Source organism: Desmodus rotundus, chromosome 5 (genome assembly GCF_022682495.2).
Source record: "Desmodus rotundus isolate HL8 chromosome 5, HLdesRot8A.1, whole genome shotgun sequence".
Lineage (NCBI taxonomy): Eukaryota > Metazoa > Chordata > Mammalia > Chiroptera > Phyllostomidae > Desmodus > Desmodus rotundus.
In genome coordinates, this window is record NC_071391.1 from 139,633,900 (window position 1) to 139,650,922 (window position 17,023).

The following is a 17,023-nucleotide window of genomic DNA, read 5'->3' on the forward strand; positions in this document are numbered from 1 at the left end:
AAGTTCTAAGAAGTTACTTGAAAAGCCCAGTAATTTAGAAGACTGTTTGGTAGAAAGAAACTTAAATGCAAGAAAGATCTTGTCTGGAAATTACTGAGTAATTTGCTCACATTGTGCAGGTTGCTGGCTCTATGCATCAAGCATTCTGACTACAAATTTTCCTGCAAAGGGTTTCAGGAACAAATATTGTAACAAATATTATAACAAATATTGTTATAATATTGCCATTCAACATACATATTATCTATATTAATTTTGTAGCACGAGAAATCTGTGTGGTGAGATTACACCTTAAAATTTATTTTCCAATTGCCTGTGCCTTTTCGACACTACTCTGGTTCCTTCCCTACGAGTCTTCCCGACCACTTGGCCTCTTTCGCTCCATCCTCTCACGGGACGGAGCCTGAGCTCCTTTTAAGTGCTAGGCAGCCTATCACCAGAGCAATACCCCAGGTCATAAAATAGGAAACCATCCTGATGCTGTACTTACAAATAAGCCCCAGCCCATTTATGACTTGGAGTCTATAGCTTGTCTTACTGTGCTCTCTCTGTTTTAAAATGGTTATTTTATTCTTTCTCTTATCTACAGGTAACTGTTCTGTTATTACTGAGTCCAGTGTCTATCCTACCTCTGCGATTTTATTTTTTCTATTCCTGTCTAAACTGCTCTGATCTTCTTCTTTTCAACTCAGACGTCTTTATTATCAGTAGGCGGAGGCAGCTGGCTGCTTCAGTCTGTCCTCCAGGACAGCTATGCTTGAGCATGTATATTTTTAAATACATGTGACTTTATTATACATTATTATCTTTTAATGTTTCCTTTATTTTAGAGGAGTGGTTCTCAGTGGGGGATGGTTTTGCACCCCCCAGGGGACATTTGGCAAGTCCTGGAGACCTTTTTTGTTGCCACGTCTGGGGGTGAGGTGCTGCTGGCATCTGGAGGCTGAGAGCCTGGGATGCTGCTCAACATCCTATAAGATACACACAGCCCCGCATCAGCAGTTCTGAGGTTTAAAAAAATCCTGTTAGGGTATTACATTAATTTTTAAAAAATCTGTATAGCCCTGGCCAAGTGGCTCAGTCATTTGGAGCATTGTCCCGTATACTAAAAGGTTGCAGGTTCAAACCCTGGTCAGGGCACATACTTGGGTTGTGGGTTTGATCCCCTGTTAGGGTGCGTATAGGAGGCAACTGATCGATGTTTCTCTATCACATTGATGTTTCTCTCCCTCTCCCTCCCTCTCTCTCCAAAAATCAATAAACATATCCTCAGGTAAAGATTAAAAAAACAAAAACAAAAACAAAAAAAACAACCACCACCACAACAACAAAAGCCCATGTATAGCTAGCTTATATAAATCCTGAGTTTCATTAGGGATACTAAAGGGAGTTTACAAAATATTTATAATACAAACAAGCTATGAGCCACTGGCATAAATCAAAATAAGAGGAAGTTATGTGGGTAGATATTGGATTTCCCACTTCCACCCCAGCTCTTGAACTAGTTCTGAAAATAGAAAATGACTTTGGAAAACTTTTCGGTCCCTTAATCTCATGTGGAAGCCGAAGGTCAAGTGTGAAACTCTGGCGCATCTAAGTCATTGTGCATCCATCTTTCAGACGTATTTCTCGAACATCTTTCACCAAGCAGACTCGTTTCGAGTAATGTGTGTTCAGCACCCAGTGAACCCAGTCTCCTACCCTCTCATTTGATGGTGCGTCTTTAGGGAACACTGGAGAGGGTCTAGGTCACCCATGGGATCTGGTAGAAGCACTTCCCTTCTATCAGCTCTGGGTCTCCATCACCATTCCCAACCTAGAGGAATGCAGCCACAAGAAGGCACTAGGGCCCCCGCTCCCACCCCGGGCCACAAATAGCCTGAAAAGAATGTCTCAGAATTATTTAAAGGCGTGGCTAAAATGTGGGAGAAGCGAGTATGTATATAGCACCATTTAGCACATTCCTTCCGAAGATGCATTAGGAAGCCTGCACTACAAATGGGCATTAAACAAACGGAGTGGCACATTCCACAGTCTGCAAAACGACATAGGGGTGAGTGGACTTTGGAAGGGGTTCTTATTCTCTCTGGTGCAGTGACCTGGCAGCACTGGAGCCCTGTTCTACCATTTATCATGTTGGGCGGCTTTGGACACAACTTTATTCTTCTGCACCACGATAAATGTCCTCTCTAAAAAAGATACGAAGCACCTAGCAGATGTCTGGCACACAAAAAATGCACCATGAGCTGCTTTTGCTTAATAAATCCACGTAAGTCTATAGAGTCCAGGAGGAAGACAGGCCCCACCCAAGCCACAACTGGAGTTTGCTTTAAATGAGTTACATCCACGGCAGCTGGGTTAGCAGTGGGGAAGGGTCTGAGGCATCAAGCCAGCCCTGAATGGGGAGTCACCTGGGAGCTACTTACTCAATTAGAGATTAGTTTTTTAGATCATACATATGCACATACATATGCATAATCTCATTTTATTCTCAAAATAATCCAAAATACATGTGTTAGTTTTCCACTTAGTGGATGGGGAAAGGGAGGCCCAGAGCCACAAAGCAACTTGCTCAGGCTGCTGGTGGCAGAGGCAGGATTGAGCCCAGGCTCGGCTGTTTCCTCATGTGGCCTTTGTACCTGGTCAGGCCCCATCCCTTCCTCCTCGGAAAATCACTGCCAAAAGCTGAGTCTCACAGCTCTGGGAGGGGAGGCTTTGTGAGGCCAGCTAGCGCTTCTCGGGGACTCCCAGCTCACAGGGCCTCCAGCTGGCTGCTGCTCTCAGCTCAGCGCCGGGTGGTGGGGGCTGGGGAGGTGGCGGCAAGCCTTGGCTCCCAGCTACCACATCTGTTTGGTGGAGAGGTGGGTGGGGCCCAAAGAGCAGATTTATTGTGTCTCCAGTGCCTTGGGCTCCATCCCAGCCTCGCAGAATTGGAGCGATGACAAGGATAAATGTGTTTGGCTCTGGGCTCAGTCACTAAGGATTTATTTAGCACCTGCAGTAATAAAAAAATAAAAAAGCTGCAGCCAGCAAGGCACTAGGTGGGCAGGCGGGAGGACATGGAGGAGGTGCTGACACTTGCTCTCTAGCTGCTCTCTATCAAGTCATGGAACAGGACGGTTCTGGGAGAACCTCAGGAAGGAACAAGGTGGGGCATCTCTGAGATGAAGAACCCGAGATGTCAGGGACTCTGAGGCTGCACAGCTAGAGAGGAACCAAATGATCTGCAAATTCTGTGACACTTACATGAGCTTTTTTTTTCTTTCAAAACACATGTGGAAAAGTAAAATTTGAAAATAAAGCTAAGAACCCTGGCTGGGTGGCTCAATCGGTTGGAGCGTCATGCTGTATGCCAAAAGTTTCTGGTTCGATTCCCAGCCGGGGCACATACCTAGGCTGTGTGTTTGATCCCCAGTCAGGCTGTGTACAGAGGCGCCCATCGATGTTTCTCTCGCGCGCTCTCTCCCTTTCTTTCTGAAGTAAATGAGCGTATCCTTGAGTGAAAATTAAAAAAAAAATAAATATTGGGTTGCCCAAAAAGTCCATTTAGGTTTTTTCATAAAATAAAAGACACTTTTTTCATTTTCACCAATAGCTATCGATTTGGATGTTTTGAGTATACATGTTTTGAGTATACCGGCTTCCTCCCGCTATTGACTTCCAGTGGGTAGAGGCTTGGGGTGCTGCTGAACATCTTCCAATACATAAGGCAGCCCCACAGCAAAGAATCATTTGGCCAAAATGTCAATTGTACCAAGAAACTTCACAAACTTTTGACACGTTCAGTCAGTCACAGCACCTTCTCCATACACTGCACAAATCTTTTTTTGCATTTCAGTTGTGTTTTTACCTTTCTTGAAATAATTAAGTGTAATATGCCCAAAATGTTGCGTATCTTCTTCCATCTTCAATATTAAAATGATTGCACAAAAATTCACCGATTTTGCTAAGTTTTTTTAAAAAATGTACACTGATATGACAGCTGTCATGACACAATATACAAAATTGTTTCAAATGAAGTTAAAGACAACTAAGCACTACTAGAGCCATCTTAACAGGCTTTAACAGGCTTTTTGTCCAACCCAATACATAAAGCTAAGCAAAAAAGGAGGAAAAATACGACCTTAAATCCCCCACCCAGAGACAACCACAACCTCTCCCTCTCACAGATGAACCTGCCCATGTCCGCCACGTGTGTCATCATTTTAGAGACTTGGATCGGGCCATGGCTCCCTGGCAGGCAGCTGTGGGCTCCAGGAGGGAGGAGGCCCTCCCTGCAGGGCCTTGGGAGGCAGGTAGGTGAGGGTGCAGCCAAAGGGGAAGAGGTGAGCCTCGTGAGACATGCGTGGTAGGGTTAGAGGGGCTGAGGGGGGCAGTTCGGGCCTAGAGGGCTGCAGAGGAGGTGCAGTGTAGGAAATGATGGGCTTTAGAGCTCCCAGGAGACGTAGGTGGGGCCAGTGAGCCTGGTTTTGTGGAAAGGAAAGGCCCATCTCTGTGTGCTTCCCATATCCTCCTTCCGAAGGCGTTTCAGCAGGGGAGAAAGCATGACACCAATGTTTTCCAAAATGTGCCTAGGGAATACCAATCCAACAAAAGGGACTGGTATTTTTCTACAGAAAAAGCATTCACAACCGTTGAGAAATGTGATTGACAGTCACCTCACCTTGGAGAATCACAATGCCGAGGAGCTCACCTGTGGCCTTGAGAGGACAGGGGATGTTAATCCAAGTTTCCAAATGTATTTTCTCGGAGTGGCTCTACTAGGCATTTCTCTCTTGCTCCGAGCCCAGTGATGCTGGAGAAGACGCCACAGAGCCACTGGGCTGGGAGCCTCCCCTCACTGAGGCAACTTCCTTGCAATGAGTGGAAAGCCCCCAGCCTGGCAGGTGTCAGGTGCCCGCACCCTGACGCCCGTGGCGCCCTGAAAAGGCAGAAGTCAGTGATCTCAAGGTCTTCTCCAGCTTCAACTTTCTACTTCTGTTTCTGAAATTCATGCCAATCAAATCCCACTTGAGAGAATACCTAGGGGATGTGGTGACCTAGGCAGTCAAATTTGTGGCTTTAATTCACTCATTTACCCAACAAATATTTCCTGAGTCCTACGATGCGCCCGGTACTGTTCCAGGAGCTGGGGATCCGGGCATGAAGATGGTGAGATCTTTTCTCCTATCGCTGCAGGGGGGAGAGAGACTATAAACAAACAACTGTATCTCACGCATGTCCGTAAGAGCCATGAGGAGAAATAAAGCAGTGTGAGCAGAGTGTGGGATGGGGAGACTGAGAGAGGGAGCATTGGGAAGGCTTTCCTGAAGAGGTGGCATTGGAACAGAGAACAAGGAAGCCAGGATGATGCTGTGCAGAGATCTCAGGGCAGAGTGTGCATCAGGTGGTGGGAACAGCAAGGGGAAAGGTCCTGAGGTAGGAACACATTTGAGGAACAGCAGGAGGCCTGTGTGGCTGAAGGGAGTAAAAGAGGGGGAGAGTGTTAGAAGATGAGGTTAAAAAAAAAGATGAGGTCAGAGAGATAGTGGGGCACGGTCACAATAAGAACTTTGGGTTTTGCCCTGGCTGGTGTGGCTCAGTGGATTGAGTGCCAGTCTGCAAACCAAAGGGTCACTGGTTCGATTCCCAGTCAGGGCACATGCCTGGGTTGTGGGCCAGGACCCCAGTGGAAGGTGTGTGAGAGGCAACCACACATTGATGTTTCTCTCCCTCTCTCCCTCCCTTCCCCTCTCTCTAAAAATAAATAAATAAATAAATTTTTAAAAAAGGAACTTTGGATTTTATCCAGAGCGAGATGGGAAGCCACTGGGGGGACTGAGCAGGGAAGTGACCTGTAATACATGGAAGAATTTCTGCTTCCTAACAGGGACGAGCAGTTTTCTACTTGGCAAGAGCACATTCTCTGCCTTTGGAAATAATGAAACTTATGAAAACTAATTGAATTTTCACCTGATGGCTGAAGATCTTGTAAGGACTCAGGATTTGTCACTCACTCATCATGTACTTAATGAGCATCTACTGTGTACCAAGTACTGTGCTTGGCACCCGGGATAGAAATGCAGTTGACATAAATTTTAGTTCCCAAATTTTGATACAAAAAACATCACAATTACTTTGTCCCTTTAATGAAGTAGAACTCCAAGCTCCCACTTGTCGTGGTGGCACAGAGTTCCATCTCAGTCCTATCTCAGGAAACACTGTCCTCCCTGTCCTCTGCGGTGCCACATGAACCCAGTGACGCACAGGTGCCCGGGAGGGAAGAGTCTCTGGTCTCCATCTGTCAGGGATGATGTCAAGATGCTCATGGTCCAGGCCTGATGGTTCCTTCAAAGGCAAGCTGCTCCCTCCCTCTGTACCAGCCAGGGCTTCCAAGATCCTTCCTTTGGCTCTAGTCACAGCTCATAAGAACTGGGTCTCCCTGGCATCTACTTACGACTCTCAGCAGGCAGGTCATCCGTGGATGCTGCAGGGATGCATAAGATGCCTTTCCTCAACCTTTGGTAACTTTTGGTCCAACAGACAAGTAAACAGTGCCTATGGTCAGTGAGGCTGGGCTCTGCCGGGCCATCGGGATAGACTCTAGAGCTGCTTTTCTTATAAGGGATGAGCCAGAAGACGTCACACAATCCATGTGCTTAAGTTGTTTGGTTTTTTTTTAGTGTAATGTTCAGTTTTTAGTATGATTAACACAGAAATTATTCATTTTCGGTTTTGTGCAGCAGGGAAAGGTGCGCAACAGGCTGGGAGAGACGCTAAATTTATTATGACTGCAGAACAGAAACACGTCTATGTCTCTTTTCAGTTTTGAAGATTGAAGAACTTTCAGGCCAGAGTATTTATCATGTATCACAGCCAGTCTTTCACTAGAAACAATAACCGGTTGAATAGAATTTTCTTTGTCTATTCTTGTATGTTCCACTTTTGCTTCGTTCTCTAGTTACTCAAGGAAAGCTTCCCTCGCCTTCAACTCTCTTCTTTCCTCACTCTCTGTCCCTCCTTTTTCTTTCTTGCCTCCCCCCTTTAGTTCATTTGCTGGTTTATTGTAAGGGACATGATAAAGGGCACGGATGAACAGCCAAAGAGGCACACAGTGCGAGGCGTGGAGGCCCCACGTGCAGGAGCTCCTGTCCCGCTGGACGGGGGTGGGCCCCACTCCCTGCACATGGATGCATTCACCAACCCAGAAGCTCAAAGTCTGTTGTTTTTTAAGATGACGCAAAACTCTGCCCTGGCTGGGTGGCTTCGTGGGTTGGAGCATCGTCCCGTTCACCAAAAGGCTGCAGGTTCAGTTTCCTGTCAGGGCTCTTGCCTAGGCTGCAGGTTTGATCCCCAGTTGGGGTGCGTATGGGAGGGAACTGATCGATGTTTCTCTCTCTCTTTCCCTCTCTCCCTTCTTCTGTCTCTACAATTAATAAACACATCCTCGGGTAAATATTTTTTTAAAAAACCACACAAACTTCTGGGTGAGGGGAATCAGGCTGGCACAGGTTACTGCTGGGCCCACATTCTCAGCCAGACCCTCCACGTGGCCCAGGAGGTGCCCAGGCCCCTTCGTTCAAGAGACAAGAGAGCTGCCATGACCCGCCCTCACCTGCTGCAGCGGAGCTTTGCCCCCTGAGGGGACAGCCCTGCCCGGGAGGGTGGACTTCGGCTGGCACAGGCCTGCAGCTCTGAACAAGTCCACAAGTGCTGAGGTGCAGAGGGACGGATAGGGTCACTGAACTGTGTCGGACACGTGATGGCTTCGAGTGTCTTCCCCCCTCGCTTTGGTAGGAAGAGCCCTCTCCCTCACATCCTCCGTAAAAGCTCAAGGAGAAAAGATGTTCAGCCAGCTATACATCAGCCCAGTCTGTTGAGCAGGAGTTTTGGGAAACTGGCTGGAGAAGCACGCTTTTTAAGCAGGCTTTGGGGACTGTTAATAGCAGGCTGGGCAGGGCACAGGAAGAGGCTGTAAATGAGTGTTTTCCACAAGATGCTGCCAGGTGATAAAATATTAAAACCAATACCAACATGCACTCTCCCAGGCTTGGTCTTAATGATTCTGTCAGGTACCTGGGCCCTGTGGTCAAATGGACAGTGAGCTTTGGGCTTCAACAAAAATAGCTTAATGGGTGCCGTGAATGGATGCCAAGAATACTTATGGGTGCTGTGATTCACTCTCACGCACCATCTCATTTAATCCTCCCAACGGTCCCACGAGGGAGGCTCTATTATTATCTCCACCGTGCAGATGAAGAACTCAAGGCGTGCCCAAGATCACAGTGTGACTCAGTGAAGCTTCACTGGAAATCTAGGACTGGGATTCCAAAGCAGTGCCTCCTTTCTTTACTTATTTGATTAAAAAAAAAAAATCAACTTAAAGGAACACAGAATACACCCATATTTGGTAAGAGACAGTACAAAAGAATTTACAATGAAAACAAACTCTGTTCCAGCAGACCCCAGTCCAGGTGCAGCTACATTACTGGTGTCTTACATTGCCTTCCAGCCACAGAGAACACACACACACACACATACACACAGAGATGTGTACAAGTTTGTGTGTCTGCATACGTGTGTCTACAAATGGTTGTGAACTAGCCACGCCATCTGCACCTTGCTTCTTTTTTTTTTTAAAAGATTTTATTTATTTATTTTTAGAGAGAGGAGAAGGGAGGGAGAAAGAGAGGGAGAAAAACATCAATGCGTGGTTGCCTCTCACGAGGCCCCTACTGGAGACCTGCCCCACAACCCAGTCATGTGCTCTGACTGGGAATTGAACCAGCGACCCTTTGGTGTGGTTCGCAGACTCACACTCAATCCAAGGAGCCACACCAGCCAGGGCTGCACCTTGCTTTCTTCATTAACATGTCTTGGAAGGCTTTGGTGCCGGTACAAAAAGGGCTGACTGCCTGTTTCATGTCTGCACAATGGTTCAGAGCATGGATATATAGAAACTCACCCAGTCCACGCCTCAGGACTTTCTAGATACTTTTGTCATCAGTAACGATATTGCATTAAGCATCTTGAGGCAAATGGCTCTGAAATGTGTTTGAGCAACATTGTGCTTTTTGACCATAAGAGAAAGGGGGCACATAGGGATAGCTGGTGGGTCACTCAATAGGCCGCTAACTCAGAGATCACACTTGTATCATCTCCAGGGGATGGTGGATGGCACCCAGGGGGCCACACGTGGCTCTCGGCTTTGGGACATCCTATACATCCAAACCTCCAGGTTTGATAGTGATGGACTCCAGCAGCGCCTGGTGCCCCAGGGACATTTCTGAATGAGAACAAAAGGTGGATGGCAGAGTCTCCTCTTTTTAGTCACCGGTTCATCACACCCCCTTGGGGCAGCCCTGGGGGCTGCCAGGAACTTTAAAGCTCCTCTGTCAAGCCCACTGCCCCAGGCAGGTAGAGGCCCCTAGCGTCTGGCTCAGCGAAGGAGGCAGAGGCTGAAGTCTGGAGAGATGAAGCGGCTTGCCCAAGGTCTCACTGGTGGGGAGAGCAGTGGGAAGATCCTGAAGCCACTGCTGGGCCTGGGGTGGAGGGTGCCGACTGATGAGCCTGCCCGCCCTGTGGGTAGGGGGAGAGGTCACCTTTTGTCACCTTTTCACCTTCCCTTCACTGGAGTGCAGCTGGCTTTTTGTCTCTTGAGGTTGATGTCTCTTACATCAGCTTCTGCTCTTTGTAGCAGTGAGGGCAGTCTTTGACGGTACCAAACCCAAAATTATATTGGCTTAATACCAAGATTATTTTTTACTTACTCATCCATCCCTGAGTCAGGCCCCTCCCCACATCACCTGTCCTGTAGTGACACAGTGGCCCAATCTGCTTTCATCAGGTGGCTTACCACCTCAGTGACGGCCTCTGTGAGAGCCTGGGGGGAGGTGTGCTGAAGAGGATCGAACACGGGCTCTTATTTGCCTCTCTAGGTCACGTTCATGGCCCGCTGGCCAGAACTAGGGAAGTGGCCACATCTAACTGTGAGAAACTGGGCAACGCTGTGGGGAGGGGGATCGCGTGGGTAATCCTGAGCGGGATGTGAATGTCTCTGCCAAGCCCACAGGCTAGTGGGCCAGTGACTCTGGGCCCCCTTAAGCAGGGCAGTTACCATAGGCCTGTGGGGCTATTGTTAATAGTAGATTTGGGGACCAATATCAGCTTTTAGGGCCTACTCAATTGCTAATTCACCTACAGAGGACTTTTGTTTTTTATAACCATCTTATTGTCAAAACAGAGGCACATACCCCCCTCCCCCACCTCCCCTGGCAACAAATGTAGAGCTGAACCTTAGTAAATTATTATTAGGCAGACACTTCTGAAACTGCCTCCGAAAGCAGGAAACAGAACTTACCAGTTGAGTTAATTGTTTTAACTTTTGGACTTGGCATTCTATTTTGCCAAACTGGAGTCTAATGCAGCTTTGACAAACTGAAACTTTGAATTTCAGAGGTATAATGCCCTGCTTTTATACAAAGGGCTATCAAGTCTTAACAGTGAACTTGCAGTATGCCTTTAGGAATGAGGAAGTCCTCCCATCTCACAGTGAATGTTCAGGAAGGACGGTGGGATGCCTCCAGCAGGCCAGCCAGTGGCCTGGGAAGCTGCTGCCAGGCTCGCCCCACGTGCCCTCACGGTGCACTCGGTCCCTGGGTCAGCCTGCTTCTTGTGGTCCTGGTGCTTCCAGAGAAGGAGTCAGTCCGGAGAGGCCGCCACACCCACTGTATGTGTATGGCCCCCGCCTCCAGGCCAAACTGCAGCCTGGAGGTCAGCCTGCCCCTGGGGACTCCCAGCTCTGGGCAGAAGCCCCATCGCCCCTGCCAGGTATGTGTCAGCCTTGAAGCAGCACATCATGTTTTGGGGAATTACAAAGGCCGAATCCTAGAAAGACTGCGTGTCCCTGGCCACCAGCCGTCCAACCTCAGCAGTGCTCGACTGGCTTCCAGGGGGGCCTGACACACCTGTCGGGAGACACAGCACAGGCAGGGCCCTCCCGTCTCATCAACACATACTTCTAGGCTCAAGTCACCGGGCAAAGGGTGGCTTTCTCCCCTCCCCACACCCTGGTCCCCTGGTCCCCATGAGGCAGCTGACCTAGTTTTTGATAGAAAAATGAGAATCCTTGTAGTCAGATGAGAGGAAAGGAAGTAAACAGCATCCTGCCCCAGCCCAGACACGACTCTCCTCCTGAGGAAGGGGTGAGGACCTTGGACTTTCTCCCTCTGCTCAGAACGTTTAGAATAAACTCCCAAAATACCAGAGGCTGAGTATTATCCTCCTCTGCTGTCATCGAGAAGAATGATGAATCATGTAAAACAGGCAATTTCTCCCATCCCAAAATACTGCATGTATACTTACATTTGGTGTCATTTTACATGGCAAGGTATTTTTGAAAAATTTTCTTTTCTCCCTTTCTCCCTCTTTGTCTTTTTCTAAACCAAAAACACCAGCTGTAAAACCCACTGCTTCCTTCCTCGCCAAGTCTGCGATGGTAGGAGGTGGTGGCAGCAGACGCAGGGCCCCTATGCTCTGAGTCAGGCCTCCCTCTCAGTGGCTCACTGCCTGCAAAACAAACCTAAAAGCTGGTGAATGGCACTCAGGGCCCTGCAAGCCTGCAGGGAGGCCTGAAGTATTTGCACAGGCGCACGCTCAGTTCTCAGAATGAAAGGCCACTGTGGAAGTATCTGGGCCCTAGCAGAGTGAGGCGTTTTCTTTTTTCTTCTCCCCTCCCCTCTCCTCTTCTCTTCTCCACTTCCCAGCAAATATTTATCATTAGTTAAGCCATGATTCACAATCCTAGGGTAGGGTATACTCAGGTGCCTTTTCACGTTCTTGGGAGAAGGGGGAAGGACAGAGGACAGGTGGGGTGCAGCCAGTTCAGATCTTCCCGGGAAATGTGCCTTCTGCCCAGCATCCGTCCTAGGCTGACACCCAGGGTATGGGGCAAAGGGACTTGTAGGCACCCAGTGCCATTCCCACATGGAGACATGGCCCCCGTAGCAGTCACTCTCACCGTGGGGAAGTCCAGTTAGTCCTAAGGGTTCCTGGTCTGGTTCTCCCTGGGGAAGGGGCTGACAAAAGGGGCAGTCTTGTAGTTCTTGATTTTGGTCTTGATGTCTTCTGCCACTTTGCTGACTCCTAAACACACCCCTGAAGTGATCGCAGCTCAGCTTGACCCTAGGGCAAGGCATTTTCATCGTGGCTTGTCTATCCAGTCCATCCAGCAAGCGAGGAGGTGAAGACAGGGACCACACCACAGCTTCCTGGCCCGACTCAGAAAGGGGCCACAGCCCCGGGTCCCGTGTCTCTCCTTCTGGCCCTTTCTCCTTGCTGTACAAGGTGGTTTGGTGACAGCCAACGATGCCAGCTTTCGGGGAGGGGCAGACATGATCACCTTCACCAGGAAAGGTTTTTTGGAAAGGCACTCAAAAGGCAGCCATAGGTACTAATGGAGGAGGGCAAGCACGAGGCAGGTAGTTATTACCTAGGCATGACAAGAGAGGAAAAAAATGGGGGATGGTTTCTGCACCAAGCCACAGATATTTATTTGACAAAATGGCTTGAGAGAAGAGATACAAAGAGAGCTTGCTAAAACAAAAAGATAACATAAAGTAACCCACAAACAGAAGAGCCAGAACGAAGGACTCCCCAGGTGAGAGCAGCAGCAGACCAGACACACCTGATACCCCCTTGCAGCATCCCCTAAGATTCCCAGGAAGTCTCACACAGACAGGAAACCTGGTAACGACCCTATGGCCAAAAAGAGAAGGCCAGGAGCCAAAATCCTGGCAGAATTCCTACTAACCACATTGTCTGCTGGGATGCATTTAGAAGAACATGCTTGGATTTCACACCATTGGTGTTGCCAGCTCAGAGCCGGAATAGGACAGAGAGCCTCCAGGAAGGAAGGAAATAGTTTTGTTTTACTTGGTCCCTCTGTCCGTGATGATCTTCCCCCTGGACAGGCAGGAACCGTCTTCTAGTTCAGACAGTTTCATTCTTTATTTTTGCCTCTCTCCAAAGCAACAAAGACTGCAATTCCCAGCATACCACACAGACAGAAAGGACGGCTGAAGGCAGGCCTCATCTCCAGACGTTTAATCGCTGGAGGAAGTAGCACCAACAGTGCCAGGCGAGGGGAGGGTGCCGGAGTGGCTGCTCACAGGTCTGCAAGTTACATTTGATTCTCCAGCCTAGTCAGAGACCCCAAGAGCTGGGCAGAAGCAGCAGCCATAGGCTGGCTCAGAGATACTGCAGATAATGCTCACCAGGCATGGACATTGGAGCTAAGCAGGCTTAGATCCATGACAGGAAGCTGCCAGCACCCACATGGGAGGCTAAGGACACTGCTTTTGCCTTGTCTGAATGCCAAGGCTGAGTCTGGATAGAGGGCTCTCCATTCAATGGAAAAATACCAACAAGAGGCCAATGAAAAGATAATAGAGCCTCAAGGAGAAGAAAACTGCCCTCAACACCCACAGGCAGATCTCTCTGAACATTACTGTTCTACATGAACAGATGCTACTCTTTGAGAAGTGCTATTCTGTGTCCTCCAAAAGATGCAAGAAGATACAGCCTCAATGGAACTGGCCAAAGGAGGAACTAGGGGGACAAAACAGTCTGAGATAAGAGAAAGAGATACAAAGAGAGCTGGTTAAATACGAAGATAACATAAAGTAACCCAAAAAAAGAGAAAAGCCAGAGCCAAAGCTGCATGTAGAGAGAATAAGAGCAGAGTTGACTGAAAAACAACCTGTTTACCAAAGAGAGGAAGAGGCCATAAACTCTTTTGTTCTCAGGATCCCTTTATACTCTTAACATAAATAATATTTTAATAAAAATAACTTTTTCCAAATAGAAAATATTTTAGTGAGAAAAGAATCACTAGTTTACTTTGCAAATTTCTTTATTGTCTAAGTTGAAGACAAGTATATTATACTTGCTTCTCTATTTTTTACTGATATAATTGACATTAGTTTCAGATTCAACATAATGATATTTGTATATATTACAAAATGATCACCAAAGTAAATCTAGCTAACATCTACCACCACACAGTTACAATTTTTTTTTCTTCATGACAGCTTTTAAGACCTACTCTCTCAGCAGCTTTTGAATATATAATATAGTATCATTAACTGCAGTGACGGTACTGTGTGTGACATCCCCAGGACTTAATTTATTTTATAACCAGAATTCTGTGGCTTTGACCACTTTCACCCATTTTGCCTGCCCCTACCCCCTCCTCTGGCAACCACCACCGTGTTCTCTGTTCTGTGTCTATGAGCTTGGCTTTGTTTTTGTTTTAGGTTCCGCATATACGTGAGACCAGACAGTATTTGTCTTTCTCTGACTTATTGCACTTAGCATAATGCCCTCAGGTCCATCCATGTTGTTCCCAATGGCCAGGGTTCTTTTTAATGGCTGAATAGTATTCCATTGTATATATACACCACATTTTCACCCCTGCATCCATCAATGGTTACCTAAGTAACTACTTAGGTTACTTCCATGTCTTGACTACTGAAATAATGCTGTGACGAATGTTGGGGTGCAGATAGTGTTTCCTTCAGATAAATGCCCAGAAATAGAAATGCTGCATCAAATGGCAGTTCTCTCGTTCATTTTCTGAGGACCTTCCATACTACAGCTGCACCAGTTTACATTCCCACCCACAGTGCACAAGGGCTCCCTTTTCTCCAGTCCCCACCAACACTTGTTATTTCGTGTCCTTTCGATAACTGCTGTTCTAACAGGTGTGAGGCGATATCTCATTGTGGTTTTGGTATGTATTTTCTTGAGGACCAGTGATGTTGAGCACCTTTTTGTGTACCTGTTGGCCACCTATATTTCTTTTTCTAAAAAATATTTCATTTATTTATTTTTAGAGAGAGGGGGAGGGAGAGAGAAAGAGAGGGAAAGAATCGTCTGCAAATAGTGACAGTTTTACTTTTTCCTTTCCAATTTCTATGTCTTCTATTTCTTTTTCCTGCCTAATTGCTCTGGCTAGTTTCCAAAATTATGCTGTTTCAAAGTGGTGACGATGTGCATCTTTGTTTTGTTCCTAATCTTAAAGGAAAAGCTTTCATCTTCTCACTGTTGAGTAGGGGGTTTGTCACATATGGCTTTTGTTGGGTTGTTTCCTATGTACCCACTTTGTTGAGGTTTTTTAAAATCATAGATGTTGAATTTTGTCAAAAGCTTTTTATGCATCTTACGGTTTTCACCCTTCACTTCGCTGTGTGGTGGAGCGCACCGACTTGCTTGTGTTGAGTAGCGCTCTGAATCCCTGGAATAAATTCCCCTTGATCATGATGTATCATCCTCTTAATGTATTGTTGAATTTGGTTTGCTATTATTTTTAATTGAGGATTTTTGCATCTATGTTTATCAGGGATCTTGGCCTGTATATAGTTTTCTTATGGCAAGCTTGTCTGGTATTGGTATCAGTTTAATTTTGGACATAATGAGTTTGGAAGCGTTCCCTCCTTTTCCATTTTTTGGAAGAGTTTGAGAAGGGTTAGTAATGTTTAATAGAATTCACCAGTGAAACCATATGGTCCTGGACTTTATTTGTTGGGAGGCTTTTTGATTACTGATTCAGTCTTTTATGTCTGTTTCCTTTCTTCTTGATTCATTCTTGATATGAATCAAGTATGTTTCTAGGAATTTATCTAGTTCTTGTAGGTTATCCAATTGTTGGCATATAGTTGCTCATGTTAGTGTCTTATGATCCTTTGTATTTCTGTGGTATTAATTGTAATGTCTCCTCTTTCATGTCTGATTTTGAATCCTCTCTTTTCTTCTTGATGAGTATAGCTAAAGGTTTTGTCTACTTTGTCTTTTAAAATTTTGTTAATTTATTTTTTAGAGAGGGGGAGACAGAAAGAGAGGGAGAGAAACATCAGTGGGTGGTCGCCTCTCATGAACCCCGCACTGGGGACCTGGCCTGCAACCCAGGCGTGTGCCCTGACTGGGAATGAACCCGTGACCCTTTGATTCACAGGCCAGCACCTCAACCACTGAGCCACACCGGCCAGGGGTGTTTATCTTTTTATTAAAAACAACTATTAGGTTTATTGTTCTTTTGAAATTGTTTCAGTCCCTATCTCATTTATTTCTGCTCTTTATTTCCTTCCTCATACTAATTTGGACTTAGTTTGTTCTTAGTTCCTTGAGGTGTGAAGTTAGGTCATTCACTAAAGCTCTTTGTTTCTTAATGTTGGCATTTTTCTCGAAGAACATCCCTCTTAGAACTGCTTCTGCTGCATCCCCTAAGTCTGAGTATGTTATATTTCCATTTCATTTGTCTCAAGCTATTTTTTGATATCTTTATTTTTTTTTTTGACTCTTTGGTTGTTCAGTAGCATGTTGTTTAATCTTTACATATTTGTGAATTTTCATTTTCTTGTGACTGATTTCTAGTTTCATGTCAGTGTGGTTGCAAAAGATGTTTGATATGATTTCAATCTTCTTCAATTTATGAAGACTTGTTTTTTGGCCTAACATATGATCTATCCCGAAGAACGTCCAATGTGTCCTTGAGAAAAATGTGTATTCTAATTACTTTTGAATGGGTTGTGTTCACTATATCCGTTAAGTCCATCTGATCTAATGTATCATTTAAGACCAGTTTCCTTACTGATTTCCTTGCCGAATGATCTACCCATTGATGAAAATGGGGTGTTCAAGTCCCCTACTGTTACTGTGCTGCTGTCTGTTTCTCCCTTTAGGTCTGTTAATATTTGCTTTATATATATTCAGGTGCCTCTGTGTTGGGTGTGATTACTTACAGATGTTGCATTCCCCTTTCTCACTATGCAATGCCCTTCTTGTCTCTTCTGCTCCGGAGGGTTCCAGCAGCCTAGTACACTTCTGTGGCTCTCCCTTAACATATCTGGGAGGATCAGCAAGGAATTAAAACCTAATTTAGAACTGCAGAGAGACTAAAGAAAAGAAATCTCAACATGTAAGTTATAGGCCTAAATATGTACAAAATATCTACACTGGCTTCAGCCTCCTGTGCTTCCAAGAATGT

General features: G+C 46.3%; 1 pseudogene; it reads right to left on the reverse strand.

Moving 5' to 3' along the window:
- Positions 1 to 11,862: 11,862 nt before the first annotated feature.
- LOC128780921 (cytochrome c oxidase subunit 6B1 pseudogene) lies at positions 11,863 to 13,266 on the reverse strand (annotated as a pseudogene).
- Between the last annotated feature and the right edge of the window lie 3,757 nt (positions 13,267 to 17,023).